The sequence below is a fragment of the Trifolium pratense genome, linkage group LG3, assembly GCF_020283565.1.
Source record: "Trifolium pratense cultivar HEN17-A07 linkage group LG3, ARS_RC_1.1, whole genome shotgun sequence".
Lineage (NCBI taxonomy): Eukaryota > Viridiplantae > Streptophyta > Magnoliopsida > Fabales > Fabaceae > Trifolium > Trifolium pratense.
In genome coordinates this window covers 19,007,124-19,013,973 of record NC_060061.1, presented here as the reverse complement: position 1 = coordinate 19,013,973, position 6,850 = coordinate 19,007,124, and the positions used below count along the sequence as shown (strand labels likewise).

The window sequence follows — 6,850 nt, the reverse complement described above, 5'->3', positions numbered from 1 at the left end:
AAGATGAAAAGGACGATGAACAAGCGTGTGATTATTACAAGAGGACGATGTGAGGCTCGTGTGATTATTATAAGGGCAGAAGCAGAGTTTTGAAGTTAAATTGCTAGTTTTTGCATCAATTCCATATTTTTGGCATGTCTATCCATTGTAGCTATATGTAACATTTCTGCCTATTTTTTAGCAGGTTCTGAGGATGATCCTCCTATCGAATCTATGGTGGTGAGGAAGACAATGATGAAGATGAAGAGGACGATGAACAAGCGTGTGATTATTACAAGAGGACGATGTGAGGCTCGTGTGATTATTATAAGGGCAGAAGCAGAGTTTTGAAGTTAAATTGCTAGTTTTTGCATCAATTCCATATTTTTGGCAGGTCTATCCATTGTAGCCAGTGGCGATTTCACCACCAGGCATGTCAGGCACGTGCCTAGGCTGCCAATTTTTAATTTTTTTTTTTTTTTTTATAATAAAACAAAAGAACTACCAAAAAAAAAACAAAAGAAATAAAAACTCAGTTGCGTTAAAATTGAAACAGAAGAAAGAAAAGTTCATTAACCTTACTATTTCTCTCTCAGCCCTTACGGTCGCCGTCGCCGCCGCCGCTCTCTCTCTGTCACTCGCCGTCGCCGTTCAATCTCCCAACCGTTTTCAATTCCGCCGCACCATCGCTCTCACTCACTCTCTCTTTCCCTCTCGCAGATTTGAGGTAAGCAACCTAAAACTAAAACCTCGTCGTCTTGTCGCTCTATTTGTTTGTTTCCTTTAAATTTGTTTCTTGTCGCTCTATTTGTCCGTTAGATTTGAGGTAAGCAACCTAAAACTAAAACATCTGTATTGAATTTTAAATTTGTTAAGCTGTTTTGATTATTAAGTGATTATATAAATAAGTTGTTTTGATTGTTAAGCTGTTTTTATGTTCAATTTAAAAAAATTTAAGCTGTTTTTGATTGTTATGTGATTATATAAATAAGTTGTTTTGATTGTTAAGCTGTTTTTATGTCCAATTTAAAATTTGTTAAGCTGTTTTGATTGTTAAGTGATTATATAAATAAGTTGTTTTGACTGTTAAGCTGTTTTCATGTTTCTTTATCCAAATTTCGGTCCTCTGTTGGTTTATTTTTCTGCTACTATTTCTATTTGTTTTTAGCCAGGCCTTGGTGTCCTGTGTTTTTCCTTGCTATAAGCTTATATCTTAATTTTGCATCATTTAATTTCAGAGATGAAGAAGTTTTTGCTGGTTTAAATATTATTGTATCCAGAAATTTGGTTGATAAAATTCCCTCCAAAATTTTGCCTAGGCTCTCTAATATTCCTGGAATCGCCACTGATTGTAGCTATGTAACATTTCTGCCTATTTTTTAGCAGGTTCTGAGGATGATCCTCCTATCGAATCTATGGTGGTGAGGAAGACGATGATGAAGATGAAGAGGACGATGAACAAGCGTAGTTATTTGATGGTTTGTAATATTTGAACAACTTTATTTGTGGTAGCGTAGTTAGTAATATTCGGACAACTTTATTTGTGGTATGTAATATTTTGGATAATTTTATTGATGGTTTTAATATGTTGGATATGAACAATATGCTCGGATAATTTAATTTTTATTGCATATTTTAATTTTTGTGAATTTTTAAAATTGATTTATATTTTATTAATAATAAATTTTAAAAAAAAATACTTTTTTCTTTTGAATTTTGAATTACGATTTAAAAGGGAAACACACGCCCAAAAAAAAATCAGAAACCTCCCCTGCTACAAGACAAACAACTGCAGAAGCAGTGAGAAAATCACACTAGTGCAGAAAAGGGATTCAACTTCGGTCATAGGGATTCCACGTCGGTTCCTAGGTTCAACCGACGTGAAACGTAAATTAAAAATGAACGGGGTTTCCACTTCGGTTTTGCGTATACCTCGATGTGAAATCTCTCTTCTTTTTTTACTGCTATAATAAATAAAAATAAGTCTCCATTCACAATTCAAATAAATTCTATAACCAAGAAAATCAAGTAGTATATCAAATTGTATATTGTCCATGATCAAATAACTCTTGCATTACCATAAAGTTCTGAAGCAAAAGTAATGCAAAACTCAAGACATTATTACTTGTGTTCCAAGCAAATCAACACATGCAGTGAAATCTAAAATATAATGAGTGCTAACATATATAAATTCTCACTACTTACCCAACAATATGAGGAAAATCACATTCCAATCTATGAAACTAAACACAGGTACCTAGAGTCAATACAAAAGATATATGTCTAGCGAAGTAGATAGGAAACAAACTACCCAACAAAAAAAATTCACATAACATACTACGTACGCTTCATTGTGCTCTTCACTACAGCAGCATGAACTCACCTGAAACACCAAAACAGGAATTTTTAAGTACGTAGACACAAGAAGTCATAAATATATTACCACTTGAACCTATAGCTAAAGTAGACAAAATTTAACTTGTACAAAATACAATTATATATTGGTCAATAACATGTCCTTGTGTTTAAATTAATCTAAACTAGCATCTTATCAATGATGCCATGCTGATTGGAAAAAAATATCAATTGACCTATAAGAAACTTTGATTGAAAGAGATATAAAGTATATAAACTTAGAATTACATTACACGTCCCTCTTGAAATCGTGAAATTTCCTATCAGAAAGCTTTAAGCTATCTTATTTGTCTTCTCAAATAGAGCTTTTGTTAAAAATAGTGTTAAAAAGGAAAATTGTCAAGCACAAGAATCGAATTCACATCCATCACATCATATTAAAAACAAGCTTCTTTACACTACTAGAAAAATCTTAAATACCGACGGGCAAAATCTGTCTCTAAAATGCAAATATTCCGTCACTAAGCATGTTAGAGACAGAATTAGAGACAGATTTGATTCTGTCGTTAATTTCCTCGTCTCTAAACTATCAGAGACTGATTTTATATTCCGTCTCTAATTGGAGACCGAATTTATCTGTCACTAACAAATAAAAATTTGTCTCTAAACATTGAATTCAAAACACAATAAATCCGTCTCTATTGGAGACAGAATTACCCGTCTCTAAATTCAAATAATTTTGTCTATTTACCCATAGAGACAAAACATATTTTCCGTCTCTAATAAGTTATTTTTTTTTTTTTGTCTATTTAGCAATTAAATGCATATACAATTTTTCAAATATTAATTTTTATTTACTTTATGTAATTTATATAATTCTAAAATATTAGAAAATCAATTTTGGATTCACACCAAATATATGTCATTCTTACAAAGTAACAATCAAGTGCACCACTATGACACTAAACAATATCAAACTTAAAGTTGTCCACTACACAAAAATACATATAATTGATTTAACAAAAATACTTCAAAGAAAGCAACTAAAGCTAAACTTCATCACCCATCAACGGTTAATGCTTCAATCTTAGCCTCCTTAGCAGCAACTTTATCTGTAGATACCACGTCAATAGAAATTGAAGGCCATGATTTCAAAGATTGTTTGACAGTGGAAGCTTGAGATTCTAATCCAAATGTGTCCCTTCTAAAATAACATTACATGACCTTCCTCACCACTTGGATGAATCTCCTGATGCATTTATAAGGAAAAAAAATTGTTAAGTTCTTGTGAATGTCACAATTTATCCAAACAAAATCACTGTGATTTAACTTGTGCATTTGTTTTAGATATCTTGCAAAGCATTATCAAATTGCTGCATAATTATGCAGACTTATGCCATGGAACAAACCACAAACTAATTGCAAATCATACTATATATTAATACACATGAAAGAAAGTTTACCTTAGGATTTTGGCCAAAACAATGAATCAAAGCGTGGTACTCCTTAAGATCTTCAGCAGGTGTGGTTGTGGCACGTGCATTTATCTAGTTCAAATCCTCCCTTGAAACACAAGAATTAGCTATTGCATTTTCAATGCAAAGAATAACACCAGCCCTTGTAGATGCAGAAAAGAAACATAAGTGCAAGAATAATCAAGATATGCATGATTGGCAGGGACATATAGAACTAAATTTTTTGAACAGATTTACATACTCTCCCAGCACAGTACAACGTTGACATAGGTATTTATAAACTACATAGGAACAACCATAACTGACAAACATGATTTGTACAAAGAAGCTTTAGCATCCTTTTCAAATGTAATAGGAAAATGTAAATTATTTTCTTTCAAATTAATAGGTTCCAAACAACACAATTCGGGACAATTTTCTGAGTTTATATTCAATACAACTCTAGAGAAGAATTCTATCTGGGGCACACAAGCAGAAGCACCTTAAGGTTTCATAGCATTAAGACCATTAAAAGAAACTAGATGACCATGAAGAATTAGGTATTTCAAACTTCTTATATACATCAGTTCTAGCTAATATGAACAGAACTAAACTTCTTATAAATTAGTTTGTACAAAATAAGTAGGTCCTAGTAAGATGCAATAACCTCATTATAAATCAGAAACTAGATGTTTTTGTTCATAGACTGGTAAAAAATTATACTAGTAGGCATAAGACTATCATGAAACTAAAACAAAAAAAAAAAAAACAGAACAATAAAAATTAAATTGTGAAGGTAATCAATATTATATAGAGGGGATTACTTTGATGAAATATGTAACAGTACATGAACATCTAATACATTTAGAACATGAGCATCTAGGGAACATGCAACTAACTCATGACATTATCTTCATGTATTTTCATTTAGGGACAAGCATCAAGAACATTTCACAAACAGTTTACATGCAATATCTTAAACTACATAAATCAGTAAGAATTCTCACCTCAAACGAAACAGATGGAAAATTGAAATGAACTCCTAGATCCTTGCTTCTTATTCCTTCCTTCCTCTATTAATCACCCTTGAAAATACCTTGGTTTCCTTCTCTCTAACTCTTGACTATTTAAGCCTTCTGTAATAATAAATAACAACATAATGAAACCTTAAACATTGTAGGTGGTGATAAACTAATGTTGATACGAAATTTAATTGCAAACAAACAAGCAATGCACCTGACATGACCTGCATATAATCACTGGTGAAAGAAACTGAATGTAAACCCAGCGATGAGAGATATGAATGCAAACCCAACGGCGAGAGGAAGATGAACGCAAACCCAGCGGTGAGAAATCAAGTTCACTGTCCTCCATTTGAAAAAGCAAATCCCTAATTCAAATGCTAAACCTGGTAAAAAAAAACAGCACAAAAACGTCTTAATGGGAATTCTAAATTGGGAATTCAAAATAGAACAAGTACAATACTGAAAATAAGCGATGAAATTCGAATGTGTTGTTACAATTGATATAATTAAAAGTGAGACCTCAATCGATAGAAAAGAAAAAATGAAATTGTTGAATCGAAACCCTAAAAAGAAAGAGTAGTTCCACATCCTTTCCTTCACAAGATGTTTAATCTTGCAATACTTTAGAATACAACAATAGTTCAAACCCTAATAAAGTTAAAATAAAAGATTTGGGGTTTTAACAGAGAGAAGAGGAAAAAATTTGAGAGGTAAGTTTCAGTGAGATTAGTTTCAATTTGGGGAAATTAAAGAAACTAAAAAAGAAGGGGGAAGAAAAATAAAACACGCGCTTCAATTTTTATAGAAGAGGGAAAGTGGAATTGAAGAAGAGGGAAAGTGGAATTGAAAAAAATGAGGCAAATAAAAATGTTACGTATTTTTAAAGATTTTTGTCAAAAAAAATTGAATTTTGGGAATCGATCCCGTGCATCAAACTCCATGCAGTCAATATATATCGAATGTCCGATCAAGATTGGACGGTTAAGATTTTACGTTTAATTAGATATTTTTGTTTACTTTTAAAATATCAAATTTAGTTTTAAATCTAACTATCTGATTTTGCATTGGACGGCTCAGGTGTGGCCGAATGCAGTGCAATCAGAAAGGACCAACTGCACTCAAATCTAGTCTGTTCTAACAAGTTGCCTATATATAGTTATAACTTATGAGAGCGGTTATAAAAGTGTTTATTATACTTTGTTATTAACAAATAATATAATTAATTTGGATGGGCATTGAAAAAAATTTGCTTAAAATTATAATGTCAGTCGGGCACAAATTTGTCCAAAGTGAAATAGTATTATATTAATTGGATAGAGACAGACAATAGAGACGAAAATACTCGGAGACAGATCTTTTTCGTCTCTAACAAAAGTTGACTATTTTAATAACAAGTTGACTCATTAGACACGGATATAGAGACGAACAATATTAGACACGGCCAAAGTTTGTCTCTAAAATTTGTCTCCAACTATTGTTTTCTTTTTATAATTAAAAAAATAATCATGTAGAGACGGATTCCGAGACAGAATGATTTAGAGACGGAATATTCTGTCTCTAACATCTGTCACTAATACATATATTTTAATTTTGGTCTCTGATTGTTCTTTTCTGTCTCTAATTCCGTCTCTAATAGAGAAGAAACAAATTCTGTCTCTAAATTCCGTCGGTATTTAAACTTTTTCTAGTAGTGTTACCACTATGTCACTTCACTTAATTTGTTTATAATTGCAACCAGCAATATTAATCTTAAACTATATATATATATATATACCTATAAAAAATTGAAACTTGGGGCGGGATCATGGCCTTGCCCAGCCCCTTAACAACTCCGCCTATGGACATTTGTCACTTTATAAGTCGGTTTTATAAGGTTGAGTTAGACCAAATTCCAAGTTTCCAACTCTAAGAGCACTTATAAGATAAGCCGATCATACTATAAGATTTAATGAAGTTGTATATCCATATCCATTAATTTAGATAACTTACCCTAAATATTTTGCACTTTGATGCCTTAAATGTTATGTTTTGCGTCAG

The 6,850-nt window shown here is 32.0% G+C and overlaps 1 long non-coding RNA gene across 1 annotated transcript; it reads right to left on the bottom strand.

Moving 5' to 3' along the window:
- Window positions 1–3,249: 3,249 nt before the first annotated feature.
- On the bottom strand, window positions 3,250–5,644 carry LOC123918558. Its single transcript, XR_006812841.1, has 5 exons — window positions 5,333–5,644; window positions 5,025–5,196; window positions 4,796–4,924; window positions 3,798–3,951; window positions 3,250–3,583 (listed from the first exon to the last, which is right to left on the bottom strand). It is a non-coding gene; the product is annotated as an uncharacterized LOC123918558 (long non-coding RNA).
- Window positions 5,645–6,850: the final 1,206 nt, after the last annotated feature.